At 41.5% G+C, this 16,128-nt stretch overlaps 1 protein-coding gene across 2 annotated transcripts in view; it reads left to right on the top strand.

The window, feature by feature from the left end:
• The window catches only part of LOC111969929 (protein kinase C delta type-like), a 43,801-nt gene that overhangs the window by 2,306 nt on the left and 25,367 nt on the right, over nt 1-16,128 (top strand). The window lies entirely within an intron of this gene.

The raw sequence follows: 16,128 nt of genomic DNA, 5'->3' as shown, positions 1-16,128 counted from the left end.
ACTTCCCAAGGACATCGATAACGACAGGAGAAGCAACTCCAGATATAACAACACTGACCCTAGCCCCCAAACACATTAAACTACTGCAGCATAAGTACTGGTAGGCCTGAGACAGGAGGGGTCAGAGCACACTGTGGCCCATCGATGATACACCCGTACAGGCAAAACAGGAATGGATATATCACCCACTCCGACTTTGCTGAAACGCACAGCCCCACCCCCTAGAGGGAATCATCTTCAGAACACCACTTACCATGCTAGAGACATAGGCCGATATATGGCCGCACAAAGAGCATCCGCCACGGCACAACCCAAGGGGGGGTGGGTGGATCTCAACTGCCGTGACGCTCCCTCCCCTCCTTGCATCGGCGCCGTTCCCATCCCCATGGCCTATTCCTCGCCTGACAGTCGGCGACAGGGGCTCTGTCTCGTATGAGACCTACATCCTCAATCGCGTCTGGTGTCCATTTACCAACTGTCTCCATCAGGCTTTTCATGGATCTGGGGGGTACTTCCTGGTCCAATTGTCCATCTACTGACCATGGTCTCTCTGCGACGGCTTCCCTCTCTCTCTCCATGGTTGTTGCAATACCTGGGCCCCCACCAGACGAGCGTAACAAGTGGTCTCGCGGTAGGGGTCTCGTTTTACGTCGCTTCCTCTAGGCCCCTGGGTCTCCCTCCACCACAAGGGGCTCACGGCGCTCCCGCTATGTCCCAACCCAGACAGGAAGACTCACGTCAGTGACTCAACCCACTCAAGTGACGCACCCCTCCTAGGGACGGCATGAAAGAGCACCAGTAAGCCAGTGACTCAGCCCCTGTAATAGGGTTAGAGGCAGAGAATCCCATTGGAGAGAGGGGAACCGGCCAGGCGAGACAGCAAGGACGGTTCGTTGCTCCAGAGCTTTCCGTTCACCTTCACACTCCTGGGCCAGACTACACTCAATCATATGACCCACTGAAGAGATGAGTCTTCAGTAAAGACTTAAAGGTTGAGACGAGTCTGCGTCTTCTCACATGGGTAGGCAGACCATTCCATAAAAATGGAGCTCTATAGGAGAAAGCCCCGCCTCCAGCTGTTTGCTTAGAAATTCTGGGACAATTAGGAGGCCTGCGTCTTGTGACCGTGCGTCGTGTAGGTATGTACGGCAGGACCAAATCGGAAAGATAGGTAGGAGCAAGCCCATGTAATGCTTTGTAGGTTAGCAGTAAAACCTTGAAATCAGCCCTTGCCTTAACAGGAAGCCAGTGTAGGGAGGCTAGCACTGGAGTAATATGATACAATTTTGGGTTCTAGTCAGGATTCTAGCAGCCGTATTTAGCACTAACTGAAGTTTTTTGGTGCTTTATGCGGATAGCCGGAAAGTAGAGCATTGCATGAGTCTAACCTAGAAGTAACAAAAGCATGGATTCAATTTTTCTGCATCATTTTTGACAGAGAGTTTCTGATTTTTGCAATGTTACGTAGATGGAAAAAAGCTGTCCTTGAACAGTCTTGATATGTTAGTTCAAATAGAGATCAGGGTCCAGAGTAACGCAGAGGTCCTTCACAGTTTTATTTGAGACGACTGTACAACCATCAAGATTAATTGTCAGATTCAACAGAGATCTCTTTGTTTCTTGGGACCTAGAACAAGCATCTCTGTTTGTCCGAGTTTAAAAGTAGAACGTTTGCGCCATCCACTTCTTTATGTCTGAAACACAGGCTTCTAGCGACGGCAAATTTGGGGCTTCACCATGTTTCATTGAAATGTACAGCGTGTGTCATCCGCATAGCAGTGAAAGTTAACATTATGTTTTCGAATGACATCCCCAAGAGGTAAAATATATAGTGAAAACAATAGTGGTCCCAAAACGGAACCTTGAGGAACACCGAAATGTACAGTTGATTTGTCAGAGACAAAACCATTCACAGACACAAACTGATATCTTTCCGACAGATAAGATCTCTAACCAGGCCAGAACTTGTCCGTGTAGACCAATTTGGGTTTCCAATCTCTCCAAAGAATGTGGTGATCGATGGTATCAAAAGCAGCAACTTAGGTCTAGGACCGGAGGAAGACTGGCAGAAGCACTCGGTCTGACGCCATTAAAAGGTCATTTACCACCTTCACAATTGCAGTCTCAGTGCTATGATGGGGCCTAAAACCAGACTGAAGCATTTCGTATACATTGTTTGTCTTCAGGAAGGCAGTGAGTTGCTGTGCAACAGCTTTTTCTAAAATGTTTGAGAGGAATGGAAGATTCGATATAGGCCGATAGTTTTTTATATTTTCTGGGTCAAGGTTTGGCTTTTTCAAGAGAGGCTTTATTACTGCCACTTTTAGTGAGTATGGTACACATCCGGTGGATAGAGAGCCGTTTATTATGTTCAACATAGGAGGGCCGAGCACAGGAAGCAGCTCTTTCAGTAGTTTAGTTGGAAAGGGTCCAGTATGCAGCTTGAAGGTTTAGAGGCCATGATTATTTTCATCATTGTGTCAAGAGATATAGTACTAAAACACTTAAGTGTCTCTCTTGATCCTAGGTCCTGGCAGAGTTGTGCAGACTCAGGACAGCTGAGRTTTGGAGGAATACGCAGATTTAAAGAGGCATGTCTTACCTTGCTTTGAAGTAACCAAGACAAAATTTGACCGTAGAAATGTTGATGYAWATATTTTATAAACGCTTCCTCATATCTGCTATGTTCTTTTTAGTGAGATGTAACGACAAGATTTGAAAACGGTGATTAGTAATAGCCAATGAGAGCTCACCAGAGGAGAAGCCAGTGAGAGGATGATGTTGTATCGCGTCACCGAGAATGTGTAGACTCTCGAGCAGGAGCAATGACTGCTACTAGTATGCGTTTGTACTTGCCGTAGTGTCAAATCGTTACAGCTCTGACAAACTCTTTACACACAATGTTATTCAATTCCAAATGTATTGGCTAGATATTTCAAGTCTGTATGGCAAGCGTGAAAGTCTGACTGCTTTGAGCCACAGCTCGTTGTAGCTATCTAATCACATCACATCCTTGTTTTTGAGAGACAGCGTGGTATCCAGAATCCTCAAGACCCAGTGAAGAATGTTGTGGTGTGTGACCCTSCTCCCTGTCTGTGCCACATCATTTAGAGAGTACAGGAAAGAAGTTCCTCCTTTGCTGTCTTATCTGGTATCTGTTAGCCTTAGTTGATACATAAWCTGACCGTTTTTGTACTTGACCATACTACTTCATTGCCTTGCCAATGATTTGTTTGGCAAGACYACAAGTCGACTAAGGCAGAAACAGTGTGTCACCCAGGCTACATATTTTGTCAGATACAGTTTTTCATTATCTCTTCGACGGGCCAAAATAGAACAGTAAAGGTAATCCTATACACCTGCATTGGATGCAGTAGAAGACAGGAGAGGTGTGTCTATTGGCTACTCTGCTTTGRATCTGGGTATGAGGAGACCGTTGTGACAGCTGCTCAGTGAAGAGCTCCCAATGCAGCACTAATCAACAAGGAAGCACAACAAATATGGCCAGCTACCCTCTATGGATCTGCTAAAGCACAACGTGTGTGCTTGTACATGTGATTTATAATTAACTCTGCTTTGATTCTCTCTCTCAAATTATTAAGCTGAGGCTAAAGACGAATAATAACACTCTCCACACTAGCATAGCCAATAAGGCAAACTCTTTTAAGAGGGTGAGTCATCTTTACGAAGCGCAACTGTCTTTGTGTCCCTAATCTCAGGAAGGAGAGATGGTGGTAGAGCAGAGGTTCCTAAACTTTTTTCTCCAGTGAGCCCATTTTTATATACAAATAATAATAATGACCCCACCATGTAAAAATGTGATACAATCAACGGGCAATGTTAACTTTTTTTCATTGGGACAATGACAGTCTATTACTAATCCGTTGGCCAGTACTTTTGACTATTTCAATCTGAAGGAAGTATGGTATGAAGTGACTGAAATGCATCAGAAAGTTATTGGGAAGTTCAGAAGATCATCAGGCAATCATTTTGTATGATCTTCTGTGTGGAAAAGGACGTAWTCATTTAATGACGATCTTTTTCCCCCACTCTGATTTAGTTAGTGTCTGGTCTTGTCCACCTTGTTATAATGAGTAATGCGCAGTTTGTGGGCATTGTATGACAGACAGGGTGGCAAACACGATTATAAAYCACACAAACACAGACGTTTTGTTGTCTGCTCTGTTGTGGTTTAGGCTACATGGCAATTATGTATTATTTATTCATTTTGACCATAACTGCTCCCAGACATGGCTCTCAGCACATCACACACAGCGAGAGTGAGTGGAAGAGAAACACGGGTAATTGGGCTGAATCTACAACACGCTCCCATACTCCATTATTTATCCCAGCAGTTAGAGAGGTGATGAGTTGGCTTCTTTTTTTTTTACACGTTCTGCTACTTATAGTGACACTCTCGAAACACGTTCTCTCTGTCACCCACCTTGGATGACAGCAGTCTAGTAGCACCCAATGTTGTCTTCTTACATCATTTAGCATCTCTCTCAGCACCATGCTTGTCTCCATCTTACCCTGTGGTGTATTGTTTGTCGGTCTACCTCAGTCCCCACTGTGCTTTCTGTTGTCTGGCCATTGCACGGTGCTGTCTGCGGCTTGTGGTAATCAAGACCGTGTCGACTGTGAGCAAAGCAGAAATGGATACCTTAATGCAGAGAGAGAGAGGCGCCTACACGACCACACACACACACACACACACACACATACACACACACACACTAATGAGTTATACTGAGTGTGAATGAGCAGGTTTAAGGCATGCAGAAGGAACTAGATTTTTATATTTTTTACATTAAATCACTATGCATTATGTGGGTGGAATGCTGTAACAACACAGAATAGAACAAATAATAAAAATCCCACGATGGTAGTGACTTCCTTATTTTATTTACCATTTATTCCCATTCATTTACTTTAACAAAATATTTATTTTATTTGACTTTATTTCATTATAAATAATCTCATTTGTATAGAGCTGCTACCTATGCTGTCTGACAAAATCACTATTTTAGTAGTTCTTTCAAGTAAATAAGGCATACTTTTATCAATCACTTAGATAATGTATTTTCAGGTAGAGATACCTCGCAAGTAACTGCTTTCTATCCCTCTCGTGCGTTCTCTCTTCTCTCGGTTTAACCATGTCTGCTCAACACAGACCGGACAAGTAAGCAAAGGTGCAATGGATTATGGMCATTGTAGTTAATTACCACATTTCCAGTGCTAAACTATGTAGAATATTGGCTTGTTGGAAACTACAACTCCCTACTACATAGCACAGTTCGGGATTGATCTGATTTATCTCTACAGAACCTGAGCATCGAGTTCACAGAGGGGGGGAAAAAAACAGAATGCAATGGAATTCAAATAATTGAACCGACYTCGGTCAATTAGTTYTTTAAAAACCGAAAATTAACCATTTGAACCCATAGCCACAGGCAAAAACCTTAAGGCCATCGCTCAAAAATTATAATGGCAACAATTTAGTGTAACCCTTTATGTATTACAAAGACATTGTGTAAGTGTTTGTATTGATTTGAGAGTGGGGAAAGTGAATGCGAAAGCACTCCATGACCACAGACATGCTGCTCTGACCTTGAACTCGTTATTCCACCTCTCTCCCTCTGACTTTCTCTGTCTGTCTGGTTGGAATGTCTCATTGACCTGTGTGTGTTGGTGTCTGCCCATGTGRGCTCTAGGCTGTGTCTGCTGTCATGACCTTTGTCAGTGTGTGTGGCGTAGGTAGAGTGATGCATTATCATCTGATGAACGGGAAAGGAAGGTTTTCATTTACTCAGTATAGTCTCTACTGTAGAATACAAACTTCCTCACACTCAAAGTTATAAGGGGTGTTAAAGTGATACGCAAAACTGTGGAAATGGGTTTACATATTATATTACAGTGTGTGTTGTAAGACAGATCCAGATAGAATCAAAAGCCCAAAATGCTAGTAACACTATCAAATGTAGTCAAATCAAATCATGTTAATACTTTCTTGCCACAGCAGTAGTCACCATTAAAGAGAGCATGTCATGGTAGTTTTTATTCATTTTGTTTGTCAAAGCTTAGGTGAAAGTGGAACACTTTAGGGAATGGTCATATTCCAAGTTGATCACAAAAGTGTCCTTTAAATATTCACTAATCATTGCAACCCCCTCCCTAAACGGGAAGCCTGGGGAAGTCCCATGCACAAAATCAACCGGTGGGAACCTGGTCTAAATCGGTGGTGCCTCGCAACACATCAAACCAATCAAWTGCCTTGTTTGGGCGGAGGAGCTCAATAGATTAGTGTCGTAGGTGCAATTGTGCATGAGTATGGCTGTGAAATCGCAGATTAAGACCCCATCAAAATATGTCGATGTAGCCTATACCTTGTGTGTGGTGAACCGTACGACTGTAACYGGAGCAAACATAACCTTTTGCAAAGTAAATCTTCTTTATTGCAACTTGACTACACACGGGCTTTAGAAGAGATAATGGGACCTGTCACGCTGACTGATGGATTTTCAAAAGCAGAATGTGGCTCCTGTCGCAATTTTCTACTCATATAAAAGTATATACAGTGCATTCGGGAAAGTATTCAGAACCTTTGACATTTTCCACATTTTGTTACATTACAGCCTTATTCTAAAATGGATTAAATTGTTTGTTTCCTTCCTCAATCTACACACAATATCCCATAATGACAGCAAAAACAAGTTTTTAGAAATTTTWGCAAATGTATAAAAAATTCAAAATAATTATAAAATGTACATAAGTATTCAGACCCTCTACTCAGTACTTTGTTGAAGCACCTTTGGCAGCAATTACAGTCTCAAGTTTTTTGGGTATGACGCTAAGTTTGGCACATCTGTAGTTGGGGAGTTTCTCACATTCCTCTCTGCAGATCCTCTCAAGGTCTGTCAGGTTGGATGGGGAGTGTCGCTACACAGCTATTTTTAGTTCTCTCGAGATGTTTGATCGGGTTCAAGTCCGGGCTCTGGCTGGGCCACTCAAGGACATTCAGAGACTTGTCCCGAAGCCTCTCCTGCGTTGTCTTGGCTGTGTGCTTAGGGTCGCTGTCCTGTTGGAAGGTGAACACTCTGGAGCAGGTTTTCATCAAGTATCTCTCTGTACTTTGCTCCGTTCATCTTTCCCTCGATCCTGACTAGTCTCCCAGTCCCTGCAGCTGAAAAACATCCCCATAGCATGATGCTGGCATCACCATGCTTCACTTATTTAAAATATTTTTTACAGTTAACCTTTATTTTACTAGGCAAGTCAGTTAAGAACAAATTCTTATTTACAATGAAGGCCTACCCCGGCCAACCTGGACGACGCTGGGCCAATTGTGTGTTGCCCTATGGGACTCCCAATCACAGCTGGATGTGATACAGCCTGGATTCGAACCAGGGACTGTAGTGACGCCTCTTGCACTGAGATGCAGTGCCTTAGACCGCTGCGCCTCTCGGGAGCACAACCACCGTAGGGATGGTTCCATCAGACCAGAGAATCTTGTTTCTCATGGTCAGAGAGCCAAGCAGGCTGTCATGTGCCTTTTTACTGAGGAGTGGCTTCCGTCTGGCCACTCTACCATAAAAGCCTGAGTGGTGGATGGTGCAGAGATGGTTGTCCTTCTGGAAGGTTCTCCCAACTCCACAGAGGAACTCTGGAGCTCTGTCAGATTACCATCGGGTTCTTGGTCACCTCCCCAATCAAGGCCCTTCTCCCCCGGTTGCTCAGTTTGGCCGGCGGCCAGCTCTAGGAAGAGTCTTGGTGGTTCCTAACTTCTTTCATTTAAGAATGATGAGGGTCACTGTGTTCTTGGGGACCCTTAATGCTGAAAAAAAAATTGGTACCCTTCCCCATACAGTGGGGCAAAAAAGTATTTAGTCAGCCACCAATTGTGCAAGTTCTCCCACTTAAAAATATGAGAGAGGCCTGTAATTTTCATCATAGGTACACTTCAACTATGACAGACAAAATGAGGGAAAAAAATCCAGAAAATCACATTGTAGGATTTTTTATGAATTTATTAGCAAATTATGGTGGAAAAATAAGTATTGGTCAATAACAAAAGTTATCTCAATACTTTTTATATACCCTTTGTTGGCAATGACAGAGGTCAAACGTTTTCTGTAAGTCTTCACAAGGGTTTCACACACTGTTGCTGGTATTTTGGCCCATTCCTCCATGCAGATCTCCTCTAGAGCAGTGATGTTTTGGGGCTGTTGCTGGGCAATACGGACTTTCAACTCCCTCCAAAGATTTTCTATGGGGTTGAGATCTGGAGACTGGCTAGGCCACTCCAGGACCTTGAAATGCTTCTTACGAAGCCACTCCTTCGTTGCCCGGCGGTGTGTTTGGGATCATTGTCATGCTGAAAGACCCAGCCACGTTTCATCTTCAATGCCCTTGTCTGATGGAAGGAGGTTTTCACTCAAAATCTCACGATACATGGCCCCATTCATTCTGTCCTTTACACGGATCAGTCGTCCTGGTCCCTTTGCAGAAAAACAGCCCCAAAGCATGATGTTTCCACCCCCATGCTTCACAGTAGGTATGGTGTTCTTTGGATGCAACTCAGCATTCTTTGTCCTCCAAACATGACGAGTTGAGTTTTTACCAAAAAGTTATATTTTGGTTTCATCTGACCATATGACATTCTCCCAATCTTCTTCTGAATCATCCAAATGCTCCTAGCAAACTTCAGACGGGCCTGGACATGTACTGGCTTAAGCAGGGGACACGTCTGGCACTGCAGGATTTGAGTCCTGGCGGCGTAGTGTGTTACTGATGGTAGGCTTTGTTACTTTGGTCCCAGCTCTCTGCAGGTCATCACTAGGTCCCCCCGTGTGGTTCTGGGATTTTTGCTCACCGTTCTTGTGATCATTTTGACCCCACGGGTGAGATCTTGCGTGAGCCCAGATCGAGGGAGATTATCAGTGGTCTGTTATGTCTTCCATTTCCTAATAATTTGTCCCACAGTTGATTCTTCAATCCAAGCTGCTTACCTATTGCAGATTCAGTCTTCCCAGCCTGGTGCAGGTCTACAATTTTGTTTCTGGTGTCCTTTGACAGCTCTTGGTCTTGGCCATAGTGGAGTTTGGAGTGTGACTGTTTGAGGTTGTGGGACAGGTGTCTTTTATACTGATAACAAGTTCAAACATGTGCCATTAATACAGGTAACGAGTGGAGGACAGAGGAGCCTCTTAAAGAAGAAGTTACAGGTCTGTGAGAGCCAGAAATCTTGCTTGTTTGTAGGTGACCAAATACTTATTTTCCACCATAATTTGCAAATAAAATTCATTAAAAATCCTACAATGTGATTTTCTGGATGTTTTTTTCTCATTTTGTCTGTCATAGTTGAAGTGTACCTATGATGAAAATGACAGGCCTCTCATCTTTTTAAGTGGAGAACTTGCACAATTGGTGGCTGACTAAATAATTTTTTGGCCCCACTGTATGTGTCTCGACACAATGCTGTCTCGGATCTCTACGGACAATTACTTTGACCTCATGGCATGGTTTTTGCTCTGACATGCACTGCCAACTGTGGGACCTTATATAGACAGGTGTGTGTCTTTCCAAATGATGTCCAATCAATTGAATTTACCACATGTGGACTCCAATCAAGTTGTAGAAACATCTCAAGGATGATCAATGMAAACAGGATTTACCTGAGCTAAATTTCAAGTCTCATAGCAAAGGGTCTGAGAACTTATGTAAATAAAGTATTTCTGTTTATTTTTAATAGATTTGCAAAAAWAAATGTACCTGTTTTTGCTTTGTAATTACGGGGTATTGTGTGTAGKATGATGAGGGAAAAAAATATTTAAACCATTTTAGTATAAGGCTGTAACGTAACAAAATGTGATTAAGTCAAGGGGTCTGAATACTTTCCGAATGCAATATATATAAATGTGCCAGTGACATGGTAAGAATTATCTGTTTTGTGAGGGAAAGTGCAAATTCTAGAGTTAGAACGAAAAGGTGTGCTGCAGCTGTCTCAAACCCCAGAAGTACCAAAAGACTGTCTGTTCAGGAAAGCACTGAGASTCCGGCGAGACYAGGCCTTTTCAGGGACCCAGAGACAGATGACCAGCCGCCAGATATAGGAATTCAACTGCTACAAGCATCGTTTTTGGTGCAACCTCGGCTAGAAGTGACAACTAAAGTGATCACAGTTTTTGGGTGGAATTGTCCTTTTTAATTATCTTTTGGTATTTGTTTCATTAGTCCATTGTTGACGTAGTCCCAAAATGTTTTGCTTTGTCAGCAATCAAGTTTTCWAAATATGTAACTTTCAAAATACAGAAATCATCCCAGTACGGTGCATTTTGCATCATATGATGCAATGGTATATGTCTTCAACATAGTCAGCCCAGAGCAATACCAAAGTATTTGATGCAAGAACTGCAAACACCATGTGCGCCTCACAAAATACCTCATCCAACATCCAGGGGTCCATGTCCAGTTTGACATTGCACAGAAAGACAGCAGGACCGTTGCAGAGCAGACAGACCTCATGCAGTGATTTGATGACTGTTAGCTGAAGCCAGAGTCTGGAAAGCACTCAATCTCAAGTAGATCTGAGACATATAGTATGTGTGCTTCTTGATCAGAAGGTGTTTGCTTTGACACCTGGAAGGTGTTACCCAAGCTTCCAGAACTTAAAAAAAAATCTGTTGCACAAATTGAACTACGAGGAACTAGTGTGGTGGATCAGCAACCACAAACTGAACTTACACCGTGAGAAGAAGAAACTGTCTGCTCATTTGGCATGTAGACAGAGGCACAAACGTTGACAGTTGATTTCAGCTGTAGTGCTGAGACCCTAGAATGGAAATGATCTTCAATTCCACAGAGAAGTAATGTAAGAAAGAGGAAAGAAGACAATGACAATGTAGACTCACAAAACATGTGTATTTACTTTTCTAATGTTACATTCTTTGTTGTGTAATTATTTGAATAGAACATATTCTGTGTTCCTTTTTTTACTGTTTATTTTGGTAATTATTTTTACTTACAATTTGATGTACTGTTAACATTGTTCCTGTTGTTGCTGTCTGAAACTTTATATAGGAATATGTTTTATGGGCTGTGATGTGTACACTGCAAAAACAGTAACACAACTGCTATAGCCRTTTCACAATTCTCTAGGCTAACACTGGGGGGAAAGCCCACACTTTTTCTGTTTTGAAAGTTGTGTAGTACACTTTACTTGTTTCATCCAGAAATGSCAACTACAAGTTCATTTACAATAATGTCATACAGTCCACTGAACATGGATGATTACAAATCTGGATTTTATTGGTCAAGTGAAAAGCGAAAGATAAAAAAATTAACTTTATGAACAGGTAACTATGGGTGACAGGTCACATCTTGGCCCACTCTATACTTTAAATCAGTGGTTCCCAACCGGGGGTACTTGGCTTATCCACAGGGGGTACGGTGGATTCATGAGACCATAGGCTTACAGGTAAAATGCACATAATTCAGTTAGTGGTACAGTAACCGAAAAAGGTTGGGAACCACTGCTWTAGATAAATGAGTATTAGAACAAATCTTTAAGCTAAATGATTTATTTACAGTGTGTGTATGGCATACATTCTACTRTTCCATACAGCTCAATGGTAAAAGGGCCTGTTTCCACAACAATAATATCTTAGACTACATACCATAAGCCTTTTGAAGTGTTAAGCAGATGAGACAATACCTACAGTATTAATCCAAAGCCCTAAYTTGTCATAAATCATCATCACTCAAGTGTTCATTATCCTCCAAAACCTCAGTGGTGATAGACAGTAGGGCTATTGCATGTCTCATTTCAGTAATGGGCAGAGCAGAATTTATTTTCCTCATTTCAGAAAAGTAAGGGAATTGCGCTCAGAAAGTTGTTGACAATTTTGTCACGGTTACCCTCATTGGCTGATGTGCAATAAACAGAGACACTCCCATGAACACCTGATGCTCCCGATACTCAACTAGTCGAAAAGGCCAGTTTTATTGCTTCTTTAATCAGGACAACAGTTTTCAGCTGTGCTAACATACTTGGAAAAGGGTTTTCTAATGATCAATTAGCCTTTTAAAATGATAAACTTGGATTAGCTAACACAACATGCCATTGGAACACAGGAGTGATGGTTGCTGATAATGGGCCTCGGTACGAGGTTAACGTCTATGTAGATATTCCATTAAAAATCAGCGGTTTCCAGCTACAATAGTCATTAACAACATTGACAATGTCTGCACTGTATTTCTGATAAATTTGATGTTATTTTAATGGACAATTTTTTTAGCTTTTCTTTCAAAAACAAGGACATTTCTAAGTGACCCTAAACTTTTGAACGGTAGTGTATATACTAAAATGCACAAACACAACTGATCAAAGAATTAGCAGATAACAGACATCAGCACATCATTTTACAAGTCAAATAATACCAGGGCATATCAAATCATAGGTACATACACATGGCATGCACCCCACCCAATAGCGGCAACCATATCCACTCACCACTCCCTCTCTCACCACATAGCCGTACCTCCATCCCCCTCCCCCCATTTTTGTTACACACAATCACAATTCAATACAGAATTCAGAATTCAATACAATACAGAATTCTCCAAACAACAATGTGATTTTTGAGGTATGGCAAAATCAGACTACCCCCTCCCTACCTAATTTATGCTTGCTCTATTGCTCTAGTTGTGTGTAAGACGTAGGGTTATCTTGCACAAGCAGCTGCCATATAGTTAACCATATTAACACAAAGAGATGACGTATTAACAGACATAGAGTAGTAAATTACACTGACGCCCTTTTTTTCCAAAGTCAAAATGGCAATTTCAGTCCTCAATGAGCAATAACTTCAGTAGAAAACATTCTTCTTTGAGTTGACACACAGTAGCTATTATCTAATCCAGGCTGACGTAGGTTCAGGTTCATTATTGCGTGGAGGCTGTTTGCTTAACTGTAATTGCTAGGGCTGGGCCTGGCCCTGCTCAATAGACCCACCCTGTCCTCTGGTTGGAGACGTTTCTTCCCCCCCATCTCTCCTCGCTCTCACATCTCAGGTTCCAGTCACTCTGGCCATCTAGGTCTAAGTAGAACTTTGTCAACAGCACAGAGCCTTTTACCGTTCAGAGGACACAGTCTTCGCTGCTCAGTCTTGGAGTCAGAGTGACAAAATGCTGTTTGAACTGAATTGAGCTTGCATGGAATAGCCTGGGTTCTAATCTCATAATCCTGGTGCTCGAGGAATCCACTGCCTGGAAAATGGTTTGTGTAAGATTCATTCTTACATTGTGCACCAGCTGTGTTTTGTCATATTTCCTGTTGAGTGCACATTTGGTTGTGATGGGGCCTGTGCACATACTCTACACACTCATTGTGAACCCAGACAGATTGACAGATCCATATTCTGTTGTTGAACAGAGAATTCACATCAAGGCACTTTGATTAATGGACAACACAGACCCTGAGCAGCCAGCAGCAGACGTGTTACAGTATGAGAGAGAGCGTGTTTGATAGAGCGATAGAAAAGAAGATGAGACTGACTGTTAATTCGTCTACAGTAAACAGACCATCAGGTCAGCTGTTTGGTTCCACCCATTTGTCCTAACAGCCTGCTGTATGTGTGGTCAGAGAGGATTCCCAACATCTTAGCATGGCATCCAGGGTATCTCAATATCACATCATTTCTGGGTAACAATGAATTACTTTGCTGTTTTAAATTATTTCATAGCAAATGCAATTTCTCAAGCAAGAATTTTGCTCGGACAGTCTGGGAGTGGTCTGAGAGAGGGGCCTAATTGGAGGAGCCTAATGGGAGGGATGTGTAACCTTAACTAGATGTTATTGGCAGAGAGCAGGGCTAACTCTCTTTTATTAAATTATACGTCAAAAACCTCACCTAGCCAAACAAGCTGATATTTCAGCCGGTGTCTTCAAACAGCTATACACTAAAATGGCATTATCATAATTTTCACAATTTCACAGTATTTCCAATCTCATATTGTGGGCATATATAAAACACGAAAACTCACATTTTCACTGACCTGCCCCTTTAAAGCAGGTCTTTCTGCCACCTAGTCCACCTTTCACCTGTATCTATATAATAAGAGCAGAAACTAGGTCTTTGATTTAGGGTGTTTTTAAGAAGCTCTACCTCTGACAGTATTCTATACAGTAACATTATATAAGGCTTTATTGCCAAAAGCACTCTGGTATCTGTGGGAAATCTCTTCTTCAGTTCTGTCATCATCAGAACATATTGGTCAATTCCAAATGTTCACTTTAAAGTATTCCTAACTAAATCCATTGATGGGAAAGTAAACAAACCATTCACTCTATGCACAAGGAGTCCTTTAACAATTTCCACAGAACATTTTACAAAAACACATGAACTCAAAGACAGTGCAGATGTAAAATTTGGAACAGAATGACGGTAAAATCTCCCTCAGTTGTGACCACGTTTTCCAAAAAAACTGTTAAATTCTGCAGAAAGAATGGGGTGTCAGCTTGATATAACCCTTGAGTTTGAAAAAAATGTTGGGTTGTTGAACTACCTATTACTACTTGGTATCTACGTGTAAGTGAAGTCGATTAACACACGGTAACAGAATGATGGTAACAGAATTAGGTCATGGGTCCCTGATCTGTACAATACAGAAATGCGTAATTATGAATGTCATTCCTCATAGTGACGTATCCTTATCGTACACAAAAGGTAGAAACACGTAATATCCTCCTTGCATATTTGGTATTATTCTACACACTGGCTATTATTCTAAATGAGCTCAGCACCCCAAAAAAAACATTTAAAATGTGGATGGTCCGGACGGACCAAATCTGTACCAATCAAAGATGTCTATGTTTCACAAGTTTGGACATCACAGTACAGTAGAGTAAATTATACTGTACTGTCCAAACTTGTGTAACAGATTGTTGATTGGTTCATATATATGAATATAATATATATATAGGCCTATTTTGACCTGATTTTTAACCCTGAAAATTATTTTTTAAATGAAATTAAAATATCCATGTGACATTGGTACATACAAGGATATACCATGACATTTCAAAATAATTCATTTATAAAACGTACAACTTTTCAATTCTTTTTTATGATGTGTGTGTTTGATGCCGCCATAAAAAGACCAGTAGCCTTCACATGTGTAGCTTGTTGTTTTTGTTGGCCAGTCAAAGTGGCAAAGAGAGGCTCAATGTGTAGCAGTGGAGTGGAGTCACTAATGCAATATCAATTTAGCAAAATGAGAAGGAGTAGTCTACAACGAGCAACCAACCGATAGGCTGTTTTTTATCGGAATGGGGTTGGGGAGAATGTGCAGCATGTGGCCTCAAGCTACTCTTTGCTGTAGCAGAGTAACCTTGGTGTCTCTCTCTCCCGTCCCTCAGTCTGCTCTCCCCGTATAACCTCCGCAGCTGCAGCAATAGACTGCCAGCCTCTCTCACGCAGCAGTGCTCAGGTTAAAACGTACAGTACAGTCAAAGCTTGGACAAACCTACTCATTCAAGGGTTTTTCTTTATTTTTACTATTTTCTACATTGTAGAATAATAGTGAAGACATCAACATTATGAATAACACATATTGGAATCATGTAGTAAGCAAAAAAGTGTTAAACAATCAAAATATATTTGAGATCTTCAAAGTAGTCGCCCTTTGCCTTGTTGACAGCTTTGTTTAACAGAATGACACATTTTAGTTACTGTGAACTTTCATTATCCTCCCTCCTCATGAAGGATGACATTTTGAAAATTATCTTAAAGATATGTGGGGTTTTGGTAACCGAAAGACAAGACACTATGAAATATTTCTCAATTTAAAGAAGGCAAAGGATTTCTGCTAAAACTAAATATAAATGTTGGTAGTTGGCAGGGTTCTTTCAACATTATTTCTGCTAAACTAAATATAAATGTTGGTAGTGGCAGGTTCTTCAACATTATTGTGCTTTGATGTATTTCTATACTTTTAAAATCTTTTTTCTGCAAGATGTTTCCTAAAACCTCTTTTCCATTTGTGTGACCAGAAATCTAAGGTTAGTCCTAATTTTAGGATGGAAAATGGTTGAAACATTTTAACATTGCCTCATCCATCTTTTTTTTT

Source organism: Salvelinus sp. IW2-2015, linkage group LG11 (genome assembly GCF_002910315.2).
Source record: "Salvelinus sp. IW2-2015 linkage group LG11, ASM291031v2, whole genome shotgun sequence".
In the NCBI taxonomy this organism is placed as follows: domain Eukaryota; kingdom Metazoa; phylum Chordata; class Actinopteri; order Salmoniformes; family Salmonidae; genus Salvelinus; species Salvelinus sp. IW2-2015.
The sequence above is the reverse complement of the archived record's forward strand: the minus strand, read 5'-3'. Positions and strand labels throughout refer to the sequence as shown.